Genomic DNA, 22064 nt, shown 5'->3' on the forward strand with positions numbered 1-22064 from the left:
GAGCTTCCTCCCGTTTGTATATATTTCTAATGACTAAGTGGCTAAAATTCGGTGTATTTTCCCAGGTGGTGTTGGAGCAGACCAGTATAGAGAGGAACTGCTTAACTTTATTATTTAACACCAATTCCATGATGTGATGTCTTTAGCATATGCAATCTGAAATTGCATTGGCTTCATACTGTCGAGAACTCACCCTGCAGACTGAAAAATAGATTTTAACAGCACCAATGGAATATGTATAGAAACCGTTTAAATGAAAGAACAGTGCAATATATATCCTGTGCTGCATATTAACAGTAAGTGTATGTACTGAAAAGCACCTGAAGTATTACTGTGCTTATGCAATAGCTAGATTTTATGCCTCAGTATCTTAACTGTTTCAAGTATTTTTAACTTCACACACAATTTTGAATATATTTGAACCGCCTTGCACTGAAAAGTGTGTATTTAAAATCTTTTTGCATTAATAATCCAAAACCAATCTAATTAAAGCTAAAATGTGATTCAGATTACTTTGTTTTACAGTTGAACTTAATTTTTTTTAAAAAAAGTCCCCATCCCCCAATTTATGCTTTACACTAAGCTTAATCTGAATGAATTTTTATGATGGTGTATAGTGATGTAACTTCAGAAAGGATATTACGATACCGCTAACTACAGAAGGGTAAAAAAACCTGAAAAACTACTGGCACATTATTTAATGAGCACTATCAATGTATTTTGGTTGTCAAAAAGAGTGGAGAAAGACGTCGCTGTCTTGAGTAATTTAGTCTTTCAGATGGCAACCATCCAGCTCAAAAGACGACTGTGTAAGCACCAAAGCAGTTCAGTTACTGCGTGTCATTCTTGCAGTATCATGAATGTTAAAAAGTCCAGTTCTTGAGGGACAGTCATTGCCACAGATCATGCAGGCATAAGGCACAGGGCCAGAAGATGAAGCCAACACACTACCAGTGCTTGAGGCCTGTAACACTTTCCTTTTCGCTCTCTTCGTTTTCCTCTCTCTCAAGCACTTTTTTAGTCTCCATAGCTCCCTGGTGCAGTGCAGCCTTTTCTTATCTGCATCTTCCCAGCTTGCAATGTCAAAATTTTGAAAGTTTTCATGTCCCTCTTGCAAACATCCTTGAGCCTAGGTTGGCTCAGTGACTTTGAAGCATCTTCAGGTTGTCCATACAGAGATTCTCTGGCATGCCTCCATCACCAGTCTGATGCAGATGACCAAGCTAACAGTCTGTGTTTCAGAGTAACAGCCGTGTAAGTCTGTATTCGCAAAAAGAAAAGGAGTACTTGTGGCACCTTAGAGACTAACCAATTTATTTGAGCATGAGCTTTCGTGAGCTACAGCTCACTTCATCGGATGCATACCGTGGAAACTGCAGCAGACTTTATATACACACAGAGAATATGAAACAATACCTCCTCCCACCCCACTGTCCTGCTGGTAATAGCTTATCTAAAGTGATCATCAGGTTGGGCCATTTCCAGCACAAATCCAGGTTTTCTCACCCTCCACCCCCCCACACAAATTCACTCTCCTGCTGGTGATAGCCCATCCAAAGTGACAACTCTTTACACAATGTGCATGATAATCAAGTTGGGCCATTTCCTGCACAAATCCAGGTTCTCTCACCCCCCTCCCAAAAACCACACACACAAACTCACTATCCTGCTGGTAATAGCTCATCCAAAGTGACCACTCTCCCTACAATGTGCATGATAATCAAGGTGGGCCATTTCCAGCACAAATCCAGGTTTTCTCACACCCCACCCACCCCCATACACACACAAACTCACTCTCCTGCTGGTAATAGCTCATCCAAACTGACCACTCTCCAAGTTTAAATCCAAGTCTGTGTTTGAGAACAGTGATGAGACTTTGTAGTTTTGCTCTCTCAAGTACTTTGGTTTCAGGAATTTTGATTTCTCACTTGATACTAAAAATACAACAAAGGGTATAGAAGGTGTTTAGTCTTGTCTCATGCCTTCTGTAGGTGATCCAGATCTTGCCACCATATACAGCAGCCTGCTCAAAATGAACATCTGGTAGACCCATATCTTGGTGTTCAGTGTCAGTTTCCTCTTATCCTACATGTGGTTAGTCTGTTGACAGAAAGTGGAGGCAGCCTTGCCAACGGGAGAGTTAAACTATAGATAAAGTAGCCAATATAATTGATTCTAGATAGGAATATTTGTGCACAATTTCTAGCATGGTGCTAACTATTAAAACTTCTGGTGCAATCAACACAATATACATTTTATCATAATTGGATCTTAAAACAGGGTATTTATTGCTTCTTTTTTTAAGTTGCTTTACATACCTTCATTGTCAGTGGCTTATCATTGGTGTACTTCAGTTCTAAATTGTTAGTGTGGTGGTGTTGTCCATTATCAAGGGGGCTCACATTTATTTTTCTTTTTTCTTTTGCTTTGTTTTTCACATTGTGAGATTCAGTAATTTCTTAATTTAAGTTAGTTGGATAAGGAATGGAGATTGCCTTTCTCTTAAGAAAATTAGATTTCTTATATGTCACTTCCTTCCCCCATGCCCCAAAAATGAAAAGGGAAGGAAAAGCTGCATTGTATACACTCTATCTTGATTAAATAGTGAATGAAAGGAGTTGGTGTTTCAAGCAAATAGAATGGTGAGATAACCTACACGCTAAAACATTAGAGTAAGCAATTCAAAAAGCAGATCACTATGGCTGTTCTTCTTTTACGATTTATTGTGGCTACTGCCAGATTTAGCAAAATACGTTTGCCCATCTGGCAACCTAGAGTTGTCTTGTCAGCTGAAGCTAATAGACTTAATGATGGATGCCTTTTGTTTGCTCTGCCTGACTTTGAGTGAAAGGAGACAAAAGAGACTCCCCTGGCTTAAGTGTAGATCATGACGAGCTCACGAGGAAAGGATACCACACTATTTGCTTTATAAATCGGGGGAAAATATTCAACACCAACTAAGCATTTGGATGTTGAGGATTATAAAACCTTATTAAATTCCAGAGGAAATAATTAAGTGCTAGAGAATCTATATGGAAAGCTTATACTGTGGTAAGTAAGGTTTATGGTAATGTTGCCATTCAGCAGTTCAGTGCTGAGGGTGGGAGATTATTTGTTTTCTTATTTTAAACTAATTTAAATGTATTACAAGTCTTTGTTTGTGCAAAAGATATATCTGTTTCCTGCATTTAAACTAAAATGGTTCTATCAAATATGATAATATTAGAACCTTTGTTGTGGTTCTTCTATATTAATCATTATGATAGTCCTGGCTGGGCTATTTCTTGTTTATTCCTGTGCTGTTATGGCTGTTTTGAATCTAATATGGAGTAAATATATGGACATAGTAATATTGGGCATGTATTCTGCTACAGCATTTTATATATCAATAGGGCTGATTCAAACAACATTCAACTGTACAGACTTGGAAAATCTATATTTACAAGTTACTTCCATCTAGACACTAAAACAACGCTAGTCCTGAAATACTTAACTTTCCAAAGTTTCCCACATAATACTTCATCCAGAATATGTTTCTAAAACGTTGCCAGGGAAGAAATAGCACAAATCTCAGTTTAATTTTCAAATGAGGAAATGCGGAGAGATATTGTGGTATGTAAAATCGATAGTTATTTTTACTATAAATCTGGTGTCATCACAAGATTACAGTAGAATTTAAAAATTCATTTAGGAAAAATGGGCTAGATAATAGATTCTGATCTTTGTTATACTGGTGTAAATCATGAAGTCAGTGGAATTACTGAAGGATTTATTGTGGTGTAACAGATAAAACTCTGGCCCTTTTTCTCAGGTGATAGTATTATTCAGAAATCACCACTGATCTGAAAAATGTTTGTGTTTTTGTTTGTGAACTTGTTTGTGACAACCCTGGAGGCTGAAATCTTCTATTTATCCCGATGACACAGGTACAGGACAGGAAGCAGCAGTTTATGTTTTCCCCCAAACACTGTGCCAGAGCCCTGTGAGGGAGGGGACCCACTGATTGCAGTGAAAAGGGAGGTCCAGGGCTATTCAGAACTCTGCCTCTATGCTGCAATTGCCAGTTTGCATCAATTATGGTGTTAGTGGCTTTCATGTTATGTTTACCTGCCCTCCAGGAACTGCACTGACATCACCAAACATGTTTCACATAGGCCACCAGACAGCCATTGGGTGGCAACTTTTGTTCATTACCTTCTGCTGACTTCAGACCTGCAACCTAGAAGTATAAATTTTGCATATCCTATTGACAGTCTTCTGACCCATTCAATCCCTTGTCTTGCTTTCCCCATCCCTTCTGCCAGTGCTCATAAAATCTGTTCGTGTTCTGTGTCATGATATAATAAAAGTTATTAGCTGAAACTTTTCTTATTAAAAAGAAAAATCAGCCTGGACATACTGGGATACATACATGCGACCGAGAGAGAGATCTTGTGTAGGCAATTGGGCAGGTATGTACAATTCAAATGTTAATTTACAGCAACCAACTTTTGTATATTCTGTATTGAAGATACATATTCTATATGTGATGTTACCTAAAATGCACAAATCTTCCTATATAAATCTTTCTGCAAGTATTTGCCATGGTCTTAAACTGTTTTATGCTAGAGGCAGACAGAAATAATTAATTCACATCTGTCAAATTAAGTTTTTACTGTGTATAAATTGATTAAACACTACAGCAGATTAAGGAAAAAATACTGTCTTAAATAACATTTTAAGACTGTTAGTCTTGATGTCAGACCAAAATTTTGTATTTGATCTATGGACATGAGAAACCATTATTTATGTATATTAAATTTCTGATACGGCCGTACTAGTGTACGGAAGTCATATATATATATTACATTAATATGCAAGATGGACATGTTTGGAATATGCAAGTTGCATATACATTCTGACCTGCCACTTGGATCGTCTGTTTGATCATAGACTTTCAGAGAATAGTAATTTGGGGACTCCTTCTTTTATATGAAAAGAGAGGAGTACATGTTGAAAGGTGCCAGCAGATATATGACAACACCAATTAGGAGAATAAAGTATTTTCCATGTTAGTATTGGATACTGAAAATTCTTTTTCTGCATCCTCTAATTTCCTCTCCTCTTACTTCCCTTATCTTAGGTTTTAAGTTTGTTGTTTTTTGTCACTGGCTTTACATTACAGGAGTTCCCATCTGCAGCCTCTTTGCCTGCTTTGCTGTCCTATCACAATATTCCCCTTTCCCTCTGTGTCTAGCATCCTCCTTGCCCCCACCTCAATCTTTTCTTTCCAATTTTGCTCCCCTGTCACCACGTCTTGTGCAATCATTTCTTGTCCTCCCCCCCCCCCCCCAGCACCTGTGTCTCCATCAACCATCAACTTTCCCTTAGGAAATAATCCCACATGCTGCAACTTGAAATACAAATAATAAACACATTAAACTGCTCGGTTAAGATGCATTTAATTAATCAAAGCAATCACATGATCTTTTCTTGTAGCCCTCTTACTGTCCACGAATTTCTGTTTTCTTCACTTTGTGACAGAGTGGGGCCAGGTGGCTACAGGAGAGTGTTGTGTTTTGTTTGTTTTTAAGTTGTGAAAAACTGATCTTTATTTTCCAGAAATATACAAACTTATTCTCTCACTTCTCCATCTTCTTCTTCTACTCCTCTGATGTAGAGGACATTGTTATATCTTATCAAAACTTCCACCAAGGTGTCCTGACAATGCACCATCTATGTATTCTTCTGTGTTTGCAAGCTGCATGTTCATGTAGCTGTCAACAGACACCAGGTAGCCCTTGTACTCCATCCCCCACTTCAGCTTCACCATCACCGGCTTCCCTGTCACCCCGTTCAGGAAGGGCTTGGGGTTCAGGGGCAAGCTCATGGTAACGTGGCCTGGCACAAGGCAGCGGTAAAAAGAAAAATTGCTCGCAGGGCCGCACGTGCACCCACTGGAGTCTAAGAGAAAGGCAGGAAGAGTGTTGGAAGGCAGATGTATTAGTCCCAGATTAAGCAGGTCCATTTTCCCTGGGTAAGGTAACAGGGGCAGTTCCAGAACAAGAAGGAACTTGCTGGAAAAAATTCAGGCAGGCAGGCTAATTAGGACACCTGGAGCCAATTAAGAGGCTGCTGGAATCAGTTAGGACAGGCTGGCTAATCAGGGCACCTGAGTTTAAAAAGGACCTCCCTTCAGTTTGTGGTGTGCGTTCGAGGAGCTGGGTGCAAGACGCACTAGGAGCTGAGAGTGAGAAGGCGTATTGCTGGAGGATTGAGGAGTGTAAGCATTATCAGACACCAGGAGGAAGATCCTGTGGTGAGGATAAAAAAGGTGTAGGGAGGAGGAGGCCATGGAGAAGTAGCCCAGGGAGTTGTAGCTGTCGCACAGCTGTTCCAGGAGGCACTCTAGACAGCTGCAGTCCACAGGGCCCCTGGGCTGGAACCCGGAGTAGATGGCAGGCCCGGGTTCCCCCGAAACCTCCCAACTCCTGATCAGACACAGGAGGAGTTGACCTGGACTGTGGGTTCCACCAGAGGGGAAGATCTCTGGGCTGTTCCCCGACCCACATGGTGGATCAGCATAGACTGCGGGGATTGTTCTCCTTCCTTTTTCCCATACTGGCCAGTGATGAGGTTAGCTGAGTGAACGGCAGGTTTGAGCCACTAGCAGAAGTGGCTAAACTGAGGGCTGCCATGAATCCCTGAGGCAAGCAAATCCGCCAATAAGCGCAGGACCCACCAAGGCAGAGGAGGAACTTTGTCACAACTTATATTACATCTAAATTATCATTCAAGTTCTGCAGGTAGGATCCATGTATTTTGGCTGTAAAATCCCTGTGGTGCAATATACATAACAATATTCTCCTTTTGTTATCTCCCTCATTTTCCTGTTTTCTTCTTTTCTCAGTATATCACCTGTACTAATTAGAACATTCTTAAACAACTTTTTTTTAAAAGGGGGTTTAGTGATGAGACTACATGTGCTATTTAATCGTTCCTTCCTCCACCCTTTCCTTTGGGAATGCTGCAGGTGGTGCCTTTTACCAAGGGCTTAGGTACTTAAAATGCTAGATTGTATTAGAGTCTGACTTACATTTATAAAAGCAAAGACATTGAAAGTTATGGCTACTGGACTGTCCTTCACTCGTTGTGTCTCTTATAGCTCTTATCATGAGGATCCAGAACTGTAATCTGTTTGTGGTGGGGCGATCTAAGGACTTTGTCAGCTTCCACTGTGTTTTGTGTCCTCGTTTTGTCCTTGTTTTGGTTTTGCGGGTTTAAGTTAGATGCCCATAACACTGCAAGCTCCCTGTTGACTACACTGGGATTTCATGTTCTGAAAATAAATTATAACAGCAGCCATATCTTTCTGTGTATCCATCCAATATTTATCTGTATGTATTCATACTCAGTAAAATCTAATAGAAATCTCTAGTGCATGAGTGTTTACTGCCTACTGATTTCTGTGTAGTGAAGAAGTGTAGACTCAAAAATTAGCAAAAAATGCTAACAATGTGTAGCACAGGGGTCGGCAACCTTTCAGAAGTGGTGTGCCGAGTCTTCATTTATTCACTTTAAATTAAAGGTTTTGCATGCCAGTAATACATTTTAACTTTTTTTAGAAGGTCTCTCTCTATAAGTCTATATATTATATAACTAAACTATTGTCATATGTAAAGTAAACAAGGTTTTCAAAATGTTTAAGAAGCTTCATTTAAAATTAAATTAAAATGCTAATCTTACGTCACCGGCCCACTCAGCCTGCTGGCAGCCTGGGGTTCCGTTCACCTAGGCCAGCAGCAGGCTGAGCAGGGCCTGCGGCCGGGACCCTGGCTGTCAAGGGGCTGGCAGCCAGAACCTCAGACTGGCAGTGGGCTGAGCGGGGCTGGCGGCTGGGACCCTAGACTGGCAGTGGGCTGAGCGGCTCAGCCTGCTGCCGGTCTGCGGTTCCATCCACCGGCTCCCGCCAACCAGGGTCCTGCCTGCTGGCCCTGCTCAGCCCGCTGCTGGTCTGGGATCCCGGCCCTGCCCACATAGAGTGGGTACCTAACTTTTCCCTGGTTCTAGCCCATTCTCTTCCTCTCTCTCTGCACTGAGCTGAGGGTGGGAGTGCACTGAGCACAGGGCTGGGGGTGAAGGAGCAGGCTGGTGGTTGGGGTGCAGATCTGGCCAGGAGCTAGAATGAGGGAGGGGGCTCAGGGTTGGGGCAGGAGGTTTGGGTGTGGAGTGCTTACCTGGGCAGCTCCCATTTGGTGCGAGGGGTGCAGGTGGGAATGTGTGTGTGTGTGGGGGAAGGGGTGCAGGAGCTTCCGTTTGGTGCTCAGAGTGGGGGTGGGAATGTGGGGTGTGCAGGAGTCAGGACATGGGGTCTGGGGGGGCTGGGTATGTGGGAGGGGCTGGAGTCAGGGCTGGGGTCGTGGGGTGGTTCAGGGGTCAGGACAGGAGGCTGGGGTGTGTGGGGGGTGCAGAGGTCAGGGCAGAGTGCTGGGTGTGTGAGGGGGGCTGCAGGGGTCAGGGCAGGGGGCTGGGGGCGTGTGAGGGGGTTCAGAAGTCAGGGCAGAGGTCATGGAGGGGTGTGGGAGAGTGCAGGGGTCAGGACAGAGGGCTGGGGAGGTGTGAGTGGGGAGCAGGAATCGGGGCAGAGGGCTGGGGAGGTGTGAGGGGGGAGCAGGAATCGGGGCAGAGGGCTGGAGGGTGGAGGAGTCAGGGCAGAGGGCTGGGTGTGTGTGAAGGAGGTACAGGGGTCAGGGCTGGGGGTGTGGACTAGGGTCGTGGGGATGCTCCTGGCCCCCTGCCCTGAGCGGCTCCCGGCAGAGGGTTGGAGGAGATATGCCCCGTCCCCGTCCCCACCTCTTCTCCGCCTCCTCCCTGGAGCAGCTAACGTGCTGTGGTTCTGCTTCTCCCACTCCCTTGCAAGGGCTATCAGCTGCTGGGAGGCGGGGAGGGGGAGGGGCAGGACCCCCGTATGCTGGGGGAAGAGGTGGGGGAGGCAGGAGCTTGCCTGCCCTGCAGCAGCAGCCGGCAGGACCAAACTTCTTCACCCTGCCCCCGCGGGGGGGTGGAGAAGAGCGGGCAGGAATTTTAATGGCACACTGCTGCCTGCCGGGGTCGCGGTCGCCAGTCCCGCTCAGCCTGCTGCTGGCCTGGGTTCAGCTGCGGGCTGAGCGGGGCCAGTGGGCAGCAGCGTGCCACTAAAAATTGGCTCGCGTGCCACACGTGCCATCGGTTTCCGACCTTTGGTGTAGCACATTACATTTTGCCCACACCAATTCCCACTGAAGTCAAGAGGAATCTTTCTATTCGCTTCTGTGAGAGCTGGATCAGGCCCATAGTATCTTTCATCAAAGGAACTCTAAGTGCTTTACTAACTAAGCCTCTCAAGCCCCTTGTGAGATAGGTAAGAATATGAGCAGAGATGGTAGGAATTAAGTAGTTGAAACTTCCCCCCCCAAAGATTTTTTTGAACCAAAAAATTAATGGAAAGCTTTTAGGGTGTTTTGTTTTGTTTTTTGTTTCTTTTTTTTTAAATTTTCTGGTTTTTCATCAAAACCAAAATTTTGATTTTTTAAAAAATTTGTTCTTAATTTTGAATTCCCGTCATATCTCACCTCTGTTGCCTTTATTCCTTTTTTGTCACTGAATGCAATAGTATGAATGATGTACGACTTCAGTTTAAAAAAAGAAATCAGCAATCTACACTTTTTTTTTCCCCCTGTCTCTAAGGTTGACTGGTACGTTACTCAAGTCATTCTAAATTAAGATCATTCCCGTTAATCCTAGCTAAAAAACTCCAGATTGTCTCATTGATCAGTTTAATAGCTCTTTTATGGATTGTCTCAAAAAATCGTACATCTGTGCAGAGGTAGGATACCCAATACATAGCAGTCATGGGAGGTTTCATGTAAGGAACAAAGGCTACATGGCTATCCATTCATCCATCTTCAAGACCCACAAGGCAGAAAGAGTGGTGTGCTACATATCGGAATACATTTGGACAGGAAAATGGTTTCTTGAGCAGAACCGGGGCTTGTTGACACAGGGACACTCAGGAAAGTTGATCCAAATTAACTAACGGTATGAATTAAAAGTGGATCAGTTAAACTTCATTAAATCTCTATGTGAACATTCTTATTCAGAATTCAAGTGGCCTTAACTCAGCATAGTTTAATTCACTGAATTGGGACTGAGGAGATCTAGGTTTGGTTCCACACTTTGCCATGTGCTTCGTATGTGACCCTGAGCAAATCACTTAATCTCTCCGTGCTTCAGTTTCCCATTTGTTAAATAGAAGTAATACATTCCTACCTTTTAGGATTTGTTGAGGATACATCCATTAATGCTTGTGGGGTGCTCAGATACTATGATATTGGGGACTATATACATACCTCAATTTAGCTCACGAAAGCTTATGCTCAAATAAATTGGTTAGTCTCTAAGGTGCCACAAGTACTCCTTTTCTTTTTGCGAATACAGACTAACACAGCTGTTACTCTGATACCTCAATTAGTATCCTCTAAATATGTTTCCTATACCCATTCTCACCCCCATGAATCACATGGTAGCTTCCTATCAGTTGTCTTTTTCATCTTTCATTGGTAAGAATGCTTTCCTTACAATTTGTCTAGTAGTAATTGTTATACCAATAAAATAAAAACCAGCAGGATCTTATTAAAGAGGAAAAGGCAAAATACCACATTTATTGTGAATACAGAAAGAATCATAGTAAGCAATTAGTTATAGTTATAACATTCTATTCAATCTCATATTTATTCACACATTCATTCATTCATACACGCACGCACAGAGGTTCTGCAAGGTTGTTATCATAGTTACCAGCCTTAGAGTTGCTCATGCCAAGCCACTGGCCAGGTGGCCTGGACATGAGGAGGGAGCAGGGCCTTGTCAGATGCTCATCTGATGCTCCTGGAAGTTGGTTTGCAGAATCAGACCCCAAAGTTCTCACTTTTTAGAGTCTATTTTTATAGGAATTTCTTCCTATGCCAGTCTATGGGAATTGCTTCATCATGCTGTTGCTGAATCAATCAGCAGATAGCACATTCCTGACGGCTCCGTGCTGCCAGATGTTATCTTGTTCTTTGGTTCTCCCATTCTTGAGGCTGTTGGATGGATTCCAGTCTGCCCTCCGGGGGTCCTCTGGTTATTTCCACTTGACGCCTTCTTCAGCCGATGGACACTGGATTCTTAGGCTGGCACCTCCCTGATCATTCAGTTATTATCCACACCAAGCATCCATCCACATATATCCTCTGTCTCTATTTTAATCACAATTGTTAATACAACAAAAGGGCGGGGAGTCTCTGGGTGCTGTTTCTGTTGTTAGAGTATTGCTTTGAGTCTCTCTCTCTGTGAATTTCTTTGAGAACAGACTCTGTCTTAGAATGTACTAACGCAATTAGCAGCTTGCAAGTTTCACACACAGAGGGAGAGAAACAGTACCAAAAACCAAGAGACCTCTTAATTAGTAATACCCTGGAATTTAAACTATGGGGAATCAAACTCATTTGTGATTTTAATACAGAACTTCTTTAATATGATCCAACATAATTAGATGAATTACAGTGGATGTGTTCAGGAAGGTTAGAGTGTGAAGAGGTCTATGATTGCTTCTCTCTTATTTTGGGTGGACTTGCCTTTGGGATGAGTCCAGGTGAGACCAAGACCAGGAACTGAACCTAGGTTTCACCTAAATGCAGTTCAAGAAAGAATATCATTAGGCTAGAGGCATTCTGTTGCTACCACAAGAGAAGTGAGCTAAATTTCTTGCAGTCGGAGACTTACCCTTATTCTAGAAGGGAGTCACTCTTGCAAACAGTCTAAAGATCCAGGTGCCTGTGTGCTGATTTCATGGGTAGACTTGTTCTCTGCTTACCTCCAGTTATGAATATCACTCACATAATGTTCCTGTTTTGGTGTTATAAATATTACCCCTGTAAAGAAATGTGTCTGAAATCACTGATCCATTTCCAAGATAACATTTGAGAAAGAGGTACAATGAAAAAAGCATAATTTTGTAAAAATATCAAGGGTTATGGATTTTGTCTTCAAGTATTGTGCATCATAGAAACAGATATCGTGGATGGAAAGAACTGTAGGTCTACTAAGTCCATTGCTTACTTTTTTGGCAGTACATTCTGTATCTCAGCAGGTATAGAAGAGGAAATATTATTCTATCCCCCAAAAGATGTCCATTCTGTTCTTAAATTAATTTATACTGGTCATTTCCAGTGTTTCAGTTGGCAGTTGTCTTTTTGGCTCTGTTTTGTTTCGTATCTCTTTCTTACTCACAACTTGTCTGTCCTTTATATGTCAGATCAAAACAATGATGTCTGAAAAGTAGGAGAACGTGTCCACTAGAAAGATTGACAGTACTGTAAGGAATGTGGCCGAAGAACCTTATTCCTTTTTGTCCTGTTTAGAAATTGACAGTCTCTCTCATCCTTAACAGTCATTGCTTGGAGCTGACAGTAAAATGTGTTGGAATCTATGTGTGGAATCTGTATGATTCCTTCAAGGTTACATCAGTTAGAACAAGAAGTGCCTGAAATGGAAAAGCAAGACTGGCAATTTTTGACATTTTTCTGAGGCGCTGTTCAGAAGCTGTGGATCAGGTTGTCAGAATATTTAAAAGATGAGTTAAACAGCTATAAAGTTGTTCAGCTACAGATATGTCCGTTATATGACAAAGGAATTATGAGGGAACTTTTCGTAGGGGAGTAGCTAGTTCCTGACCTCCAGTGGGTTAGAGAACCACTACCAGAGCAGGAGAGCAGATAAGGCACTTTTTCCCCTCTATCTTCATCCACTCTTCCAGGTGGCCAAGGAACAGACTGGGGAGGTAAACTGTTACCTCATTGCTAAGGATTGGATTGGGATCATACTCCCCAGTGCCACACTACCATGGACTGAACTAGTCACTGGCTCTCCAGCAAGCAAAGGTGGGCTGAAAAAAAAAGGAAGTCTCTCCAGCCTCTTCATGTTGCCAGGAAGTGACTGAACTTCCGTGGCAGGTTCTTTCCCAACCCATCGTTGTGTGTGAGTGAAACTATGCATTAAAAAAAGTCTATTGCAGAGAAGCTAAATGAATTCTTTGCATCAGTCTTCACATTCCCACACCTGAGTCATTCTTTTAAGGTGACAAATCTGAGGAACTGTCCCAGATTGAGGGATCAGAAGAAGAGGTTTTGGAACAAATTGATAAATTAAACAGTAATAAGTCATCAGGACCAGATGGTATTCACCCAAGAGTTTGAGTTCCTTCAGAATATGAAATTGCAGAACGACTAAGTGTGGTATGTAACCTATCACTTAAATCAGCTTCTCTACTAGATGACTGGAGGATAGCTAATGTGACACCAATTTTTAAAAAAGGCTCCAGAGGCGATCCTGGCAATTAGAGGCCAGTAAACCTAACTTCAGTACCAGGCAAATTGGTTGAAACTATAATAAAGAACAGAATTATTAGACACATAGATGAACACGATTTGTTGGGGAAGAGTCAACATGGTTTTTGTAAAAGGAAATCATGTGTCCCAAATCTATTAGAATTCTTTGAGGAGTCAACAGATATGTGGACAAGGGTGATCCAGTGGCTATAGTATACTTGGATTTTCAGAAAGCCCTTGACAAGGTCCCTCACCAAAGGCTCTTAAGCAAAATAAGCAGTCATGGCGTAAGAGAGAAGGTCCTCTCATGGATCAGTAATTGGTTAAAAGGAAACAAAGGGTAGGAATTAAATGGTCAGTTCTCAGAATGGAGAGAGGTAAATGCGGGGTGGGGGGAACACAAGCAACTTCACTCATTGGGATTTTGAAGCTTGGCTAGTTTGCAAAATATTGGCAAATTTGTGTGTAATGAACTCGATGAACTGGAATTACTTGACTGACCACACACCTGCCTTGAGAGGTTTACTCTTCTGTGCACCTTAAAACACCTGTTTTGTTAGATTTCTTTCAGATGATCTTTTTAAAAAAATACACATCATTTGATTTAAGAATAAGAATACAATTTTTTAAGCCAAAATAAGGCTTTGCGGGTGGGGTGGGGGGACACTAACAAGGGATCAAAAATAAAATAGAGGGCAGAAAAATTATTTCACTTTTGAGCTTTGGAGTGGAGTCCCTGCTGTGATGCCATAATTAATAAATTGCATGAAACAAATGAACATTGATCCTATGTGGTACTGATACAGCAGTGGTGAGCAGATCGTAAATGCATAACAGATTGTGCTTTTTCTTTTTGACATCATAATGCAGCATTTTCACGTTTCATTGGTGCTGTCATGAACCCATATTCCCACAATGGTTTATATTTTCTGGAGCTAGACGCATTGGCCTTTAAAAGACCTGCTTGTGTTTACTGAAAACCTTTGAAAAATGTTGCACAAGCAACTTTGAGTGCTTTTGGTACCATTTTGAACAGCCAGATCTGAACCTCATGCTGTGTGCTTTACTTTCCCTGAACTGTTAGTTTTAAATTTTAGAAATACATTACATGTAAATATTTAATTGTTTTGGAAAAATGTGTTCTCACAGGGAACTGCGGCCTTAAGTGGAATTGTTGCACATGTGTAGTGCCTCTTCAATTTATCCATTTGTGAAATTAGTTGGGAGTAGACATGGATCTAACTGCTTGCTATTATTGTTTCAGTAGGTATACATTCAAAGGCCCTGATCTTGCAATGGGCCCCACCTGAGCAAATCCAAGTTTCATCATTGAGGCCTGTGTGAATGCAAGGATCTGCCTGTGTGGAGCCCATTACAGGATTAGGGCCCAAAGTGCTAAAAAAAAGCTCTATTATTTCAAAGGTTGTGCTGTCCTTAAGTAAACACCACTCTGTGTTTTCAAAGTTGCATGTATTTTAGCCATGCAATATTTATATTAAAATGTTAATAGGTATTATATGGCTGAATCCCAAATTCAGGATTGGAAAATTTAGGATTTAATTTTATCGTAGCATCTGTGTACTTATTATAATGATTGCCAGATATAGACTTCGGGTTTGTCTACATTTTTTTTCTTAAAATGTATCTCCTGGACATGATGGGTGAAACTTAATCTCCTTTTAAGAAAAAAACATTGAGGTGTAAACATTTATTCCATTGTATCAAGAATAGTTTACTGAATTTCAAGAATAATATACTGTTGCTTGTGTCTGTACTGTAATTATAGATTCTTCCAAGTTAAGTACTTTTTTTGTTGAAGTAGAAATTCAATTTAGAGGTTAATTTGCATCATGGCAGGTGAAATATAATAATACACTTATTGTCTCTTAGCTAAATTTTGAAATAAAATTTCAATCTTGAAACTTAATTGGTAATTTTAACTAAGTGGATTGAGTCATTATGGGGGATACACTTATTTCTAGGAGATCTTTCTGATAATGACCTTGCAAAAACAATTTGGGTAAATGGTACAATATAGTATTTTGAATAAATAGACGAACAGTGCGACAGTTTTCCTAAACTTAAATGACTCAACAGGAATCTGAAGCTTCACTAAAACTTGAATTTTTTTTTTTTTTAAACCAGTATAAGGATTCATTCCATATACACTGATCTATATTCCATGCGGAAACTATTGCCGGAGGCAACGTGAGGCTTTTCCTTCCTGAAGTTTATGTAGCTCCTTCCTGCTTGTTTTTTGTTTTCTCCTGTTTGAGGGGATATTTTATTACCTCAGCCCAGTGTTGCTTGTAAGCAAATGACTTGGTGAGCATATCTTTATAAATGTACTTTGTTACCTCTCAAAACTTGCTGTTCTTTTTCCAGAATAAAATGTGCAGGGTTTTCCCTAATAGTATTAATGTCCTGTAACTGTTCTCATTTTGCATTTTAAGAGTGTTTTAATTTTGGCATGTTTTGCCACTAAAGCAATAAACATGTCTTCAGAGACAGCTCTGAAGTTCAGTTTTGAAATATGCAGTTAGTTGGTTTTAGAGATCTGTATTTGTTTTAGATGTTTTTCACCAGTATTAAAGTTTTGTCAGTTTTTACCACAGCAGCAGCATTGATTATAATAAGCCTAACTAAACACAATATTAGGATTACTCACTGATATCACTGTATTTACTGGTGCTATGTTGATTAACCTAAGATAGTCTCATTGGTTTGCTGCATATTAGAAAAATATCTGCTCTGGCGCTCTGTCAGTCTGTTCCTGTTCTTGCTACTCTGGAGGAAGTCCAAAGTTCACATGGACTTCATCCATGATAAATTTGCTCACACTTCGTTGATCTTTACCATCTTCATGGCTAACTAACTCTGCTTCTCCTCTTTGGTTGAGGTCTGTTCAGTCCCCACCACCAGAGACAGATTAAGCTTTTGTGGGGCCCTAGGCCAGAGCAAATGGGGGCCCCTCCCCTCCCCACCACTTCTGCTTGCAATCTGCCCCCCACCCTCTTGCCGGGGAAATGGGGTTGGGGTATTGGGGCTTGTCTTGTCCCGCCCCTCCCCACCCAGCACTCCTTCCAGGATGTGGGGGCTTCCCCCGCCTGCCTGGTGCTCCTGCCAGGGAGCGGGGAAAGCCCCCACACCCCAACTCTGCTCCCCAGCAGGAGCGCCGGGCGGGGTGGGTCACGGAGCAGGAGCGCCCAATTGGCTGGGGCCCCTGGGCACAGGACCCGTTGGCCCAGTGGCTAATCCACCACTGCCCATCCACCACCTCTTTCTTTCTTTTTGCTCTTTCTCCATAACTGCCCCACAGTGCACTTTCGTACTTCCCAACTAGCAGTGTCTCCTGTTCTCTTCAGATCACCCATTCCCTTGTGCCATCAGTCCCATCTCCTCTCACCTCTGATATCTCTTGCTTCTCCCATCCTTACTTTTCGTGTCCCATTCCCTTCTCTCTGCTTGCCTCTCCTCTCCTCAAAACTCTCTTGATCCTTGAGGCCCCGGTCAGGATCAGGGTTCTGACGAGTTTACAAATTAAGATTACATGTGATATATGAAAGGCTGGGGACAGAAATACAGCAAGATACAGTTTTGCATGCTATAATGGCTTTATGATCTTAGCGGTCTGTAAAGCAACCAGCATACCATTGTTAGTAATAGTAATAGTAATAGATATACCTTCTTTCTACCTTTGACTGAGGTTCAAGACTCTTCACTGGCTTTGAATATAATTTTATTTCTACTCCCATTTGATCTTTTTTTAGTTGGTTATATTTGAACAAAATTTTGAATAGTTTGTGTCTAAGCTTTAAAAACAAACCATCAAACAAAACCCTTTTCTTTAAAGATCAAACCTGAAAATTTCATCCCAGATAAGGTGAATGGTTGAGAAAAATGAGTGAGTAAAAACACTAATGGTTCTAATGGCATCAGTAGAGAGCTTTGTGACTAGCACCCTGGTGGAATAATTATGCTCGTCACCTAATAGCGTAACATCTTCACTGTAAACTAGTTGGTATAATCTTTGTTCTTCACTCACGTATTTGAAGGATAATCTTGTGAATGAACTGTGGGGAATAAAGGATGGTGATTTTGCTTTGCATGCAGCATGTCTGGCAGCTAGAGGGCTGTTTTAGATAACGTGTGGTTAAGCTAATTTGACTGTTGAAGTAATATTAAAGAATTTTATTTATGCTAATAAATCTTCTTCTTCTTTCAGATATTTCAAGACTTTCCTTTCCAACAGGTAAGCGCTATTCTCTCATTTATTTTTTAATGTGACATAGAGTAGCTTTTATAGTTTGCTTTCAATACCATAGTATTCTGATATATAATCAGAGTTTTTTATTTGTATTGTGTTAGAATCCAGAAGTTTCAGTTGGGATTGGAGTCCAAAGCAGTGCTAGAACACTGAGCAGGACTGAACAAACACAAGGGAGACTTAGGGAGTTCACAGCCTCATAAATGATATTTTGACAAATGAGTAGGGGAATTGAGATGAGTTGTTTACAATTTTTATATATCCATATGTTTTATTTACTCTTTTAAAATGATGCATTAGAACAACATAGAAAAAGACGCAGAGAGAACCGTGGAGAAGTGGACTAGTGGGCAGTCAGGACTAGCATCACTGGCAAGGTAGAGGGGCAGTGTGAAACAAAACAAGTGGTTAAATAATGGAAGGTTAGACCTGTGAAGAGTCTGCACAGATGAGAATGCCGGAAGTGAGGGGCAGACAAGTTAATTTGTCCTAAATTACAAGGTGAATCAGTGGGGCAGCTGAGAATAAAACTCGTCTCCTTACTCTTAATCCAGCATCCCCTGTCATCCAGGGGCCTTATAAATTATTCCTATTTTTAAAAACTGTAGTGTGTTCTGTTATGTTCCTAGATTATGGTTGTAACCTGTTTGAAACCTTTACGTCTAAACTTTGGTGTTAATCTTATTAACAATTGTCAGTAAACTTTACAATAAAACTTCATGAATGTGCCTACGATATAATGGCTACTCTATGTGTGCAAAATGAAGCTACGCTCTTTTTGCTCTTGCAGCATTTTAAAAGTCCATACACTGAGCATAATGTGTAACTCTATACAAGCTGTGACTTTCTTTTTGTCAATTAACAACACTGGCATTTCTGATACTAAGGAGGGACTCAAGTCATGAGCTCACACTGAATTTACTGTAAGTTCAGTGGGGTTTCAGATTGGATGTTTCATGTCAGGACCATTGGCATGGATAGGGGACCCACTTTGGCTCTTTTGCTGTTTTCTGATATAACACTAAAAGATGGCTGCCGTTCCCTCTAGAATCAAATGCCAGTTTCAGTTTAAAAATTGTGTACTGCAAATTACTCATTTGTACATGATGTTTTAAAATAGCTGTCTTGAGAAAATGCATGTTTTCTTCAAACACAGTGCAACGAACACATGGCATCTTTAATTTAAAAGTAAAGGTTTTTTTAAGGAAGAAGTTCACATATTGGATTTTTAGGATGCTTAAAAACATGCTGACAAGAAGACAGGTACACAAGGAGATAACAAAATTGAAAAATGAATAAATAAATACCATACAGTTAATTCAAAACATGAAAAAAAGTAACCATTCTAGATAGTGTCATTTTTTCTGCAGCTGTTGTAATATGGACAGATGAAAAAACATCTAGCCTCCTATTTGGGGCTCTGAGGTTTTATGTCCACTGCAATGCATCTATGAGTCATGATGAGCATCTCTAGACAAGACTTCTTTCCGGCTTTACCTAGTGAGTGTTCTTCCATCTTCAAGGGACATTGTCAGGCTGATTTAGGCCTCATAGTTAAGATTTTATCTGAAAAGCAATTTTTTGCTGTGTATATGGAAGTTCAAATGGAAAGGGGATTTTAGCAACTTGAGAAGAGGGATGGATGTATTTGGCAGCATCTAAGCATGGCGGGATTTTATAGATGGATTAGAGACCAGAGCAATTGCGTTTTTTGTCTGTTGATACTTTATCTCCCCTGCCCTCGCACCCATTCCCCTGGTTTGCAGAGCTGTGTGAATTTTATGTTCAGGACTTTTTGGGGACCGGTGGTCAAACCCAATGCATAGTGACAAGATGGACTTGATATTGTGGATGTTCGGGATAAATTATGCTGTTTTAGAGGCATTGGTAAGGGGTGGGGGGAGGGGTAAAACAAGGCCCGAAGTTACTAGCTGGGGTTATGGTAAAAGGAACATTGAAAATTGTTGGGAGCGGGGGATTCAAACCACACCAAACAAATGTCTGTGGTTGGTGGAAGAAGTCAGAAAAGTACTGTATCCATTTCGTAACAAATAAGATGTATGAAATTATATTTCTGATGACTTAACAGCAGTTCTGCTGTATTGCACTGACTGGATGAAAGAGATTTCCGATGGGCTTCCTGAGTAGGATGATGCCCTCATGCTAGTGCGGTGAAAACCAAGAAACAAAAAATTCAGTTAAAATTCTCTATTTCCATAAAATTCAGTGTAAATTGAGCCTCAGAAATACTGCAAAGCTGGAGTCAGGCGACGTTGATCTGAAAATAGATTTCAGTTTTAGGTTTGCAAGGAAGGTGGAATGTACAAAAAACAAACGAATGAAAGGTTTTTAGAAATCTTTTTTAACTTGACAAATGTCCCTTTTTAACAATAGATCACTATGGCCACTGGAAATGCTCTGGCTTCTGCAGCATGTTTCCCTCAGTGCTGCAAATTTGCATCACAATGCATTATCTTCCTGCAGGATCTGAAGACTTCACAGTAGCAACAGGGATATTTCCAGTGGACTTCCTTGTAATGTGTAGTTTAAGATTGGATTAAATATAGATTCTGTGGTTCCTCTTGTAGTCAGTGGCATATAAAGGTCATCCAGAACATTTCCTTTTCACTTTGATTTCACAGTAAAACCTTTTTGTAAGAATGAATGTGCGATGTTGAATGCGTTATTTGATTAGGTATTTTGTTAAACCATCACACAAGGGAGTTATCCTACATTTCTCTAATCTGTATCACTGCTTTGAAGTCTCTGTGCAGCTTACTTTTCTCTTGCTTTTAATTGAGGCCAAGACTATGAGTATTGCAGATTTTGGAGTGCAAATCATTGGAGGCTTTGAGAGCAACTTGCTAAATTTTTATAATTTCAAAGCCGAATAGAAGACAGCATCCAATGGCTGTATCCATATGTAAAATTGTTTTAGCAAAGGAGTTTGCTCATATCATGCCTAGAGGAATGAAGGACTCGTTTTTGTTGCACATACACTTCAATTTTGTACTGGAATTCAAAGTTACAACTGAATTAAAAATGATTCCTCCTGGATGAAGAGTGTGGCTTGCCTGCCTCCTCCTGTCCTTAAAACAAACTTTACTTGTTAAAAAAAAAATTAGTTCTTTGCATGTAGTTAACCACTTTTTATACAGCACTTCATACAATAGGACCCTTGATCTTGATATTGTAGTATAAAATGTTGAAATCAAGAAGAAATTTTAAAATAAGTGTGCGTCAGGTGTGCACATGCAATAACTGGACAACTAGAGGGAAGGAAAGGCATGTGAGAAACGTTTAACCTAGTATATTCTGGCCTCAGCCAGAAATACAAGCACTTTTAACAGAATGAGACCTTAAAGATAGCCACCAATGATGAAGGGGAGAAGCGCTCTTACTAAGCTCAGTAGTATATTTGGAAATCTGTATCCTAGCTAACCACTCTGTTTAAAGTGCTACAGTCAAAATGAAATGTAGCCAAATGTAAAAGGAAAAAAACACCGAGACATTTCAAGTATTCCCCGTGCCCCTGGGTCCTTCCGTCACTTCTGGTTTTCCAGTCACATTTTCCTATATAAACATTTACTTTCTCGCTTTTGTTGCTGTATCTAAGGTCCCTCTATGCAGTGTGGTAACTGGCAGCCCAGGGAAGATGATTTCACACACATGGTAAAATTTTCAAAAGTGCTTGGAGTCCTAAATTACTTAAGTGCCTTTCAAAATTTTACCAAAAGTACTGGCCAGTGCACATAGTAAACTGTTGCTCGTAAAAACAGCAAACAGAACATTTTTCCATTTTTTAAACTATTGTTTTAATTGTAATTCTAAAGTTCTACAACCTTCATTCCATGAGCTTTTCTCATATTTTTGAGTAACAGTGATTAGTGGCTATAAATGGGAGAGGACCGGATTAAAGATTTCCCAGCATGAGTACGATTAAAGTTACCGGATTGGAGTGACAGTCTGTGTACCTTTCACCCTTCAAAAGTTTCCAGAGGATTTTCCCTGTAATGTGAATGTGTTTTTATAGTTTCATTTCTTTTCATTAGCTGATAGTAATGACAGAGTCTAGAGACAGAAGAGGCCCAGTATGTCATGCCATCTCTTCTTCTGTCAGTACAAGATTATTGCCATTACTTTTGTCTGTCTAATTCTAAAAGTGTCAGGTAATGGAGATTCCACCAATTCCAGTGGGAAGTTCCTTAGGCTGGTAGATTTTGCCATGAGAAAGCTTTCCTTGATGTTTGTGCTAGATTTTCCCATTCTAAACTTCATCCCATTACTCCTAGCAGTACCCCTTTATCATGCTAAATTTCTCTCCTACCTTAGTATTTTTACACACCTCAAATATTTGTAGGATGTTTTCTAGCCTTTCTAACTCAGTGCTGTTGGTTGGTTGAATTATAATA

The 22064-nt window shown here is 40.9% G+C and overlaps 1 protein-coding gene and 1 pseudogene across 2 annotated transcripts in view; one reads left to right on the forward strand and one right to left on the reverse strand.

The window, feature by feature from the left end:
- PTK2 (protein tyrosine kinase 2) overlaps nucleotides 1-22064 on the forward strand; it is a 381820-nt gene that overhangs the window by 50476 nt on the left and 309280 nt on the right. For both annotated transcript variants that reach the window (XM_048841744.2, XM_048841743.2), the window contains one exon: nucleotides 17611-17637. The gene's annotated coding sequence lies outside the window, so the exon portion shown is untranslated. The remainder of the gene's footprint in view (nucleotides 1-17610; nucleotides 17638-22064) is intronic.
- On the reverse strand, nucleotides 5614-5956 carry LOC125632883 (small nuclear ribonucleoprotein F pseudogene; annotated as a pseudogene).

This window comes from Caretta caretta, chromosome 2 (assembly GCF_965140235.1).
Source record: "Caretta caretta isolate rCarCar2 chromosome 2, rCarCar1.hap1, whole genome shotgun sequence".
Taxonomy (NCBI): domain Eukaryota; kingdom Metazoa; phylum Chordata; order Testudines; family Cheloniidae; genus Caretta; species Caretta caretta.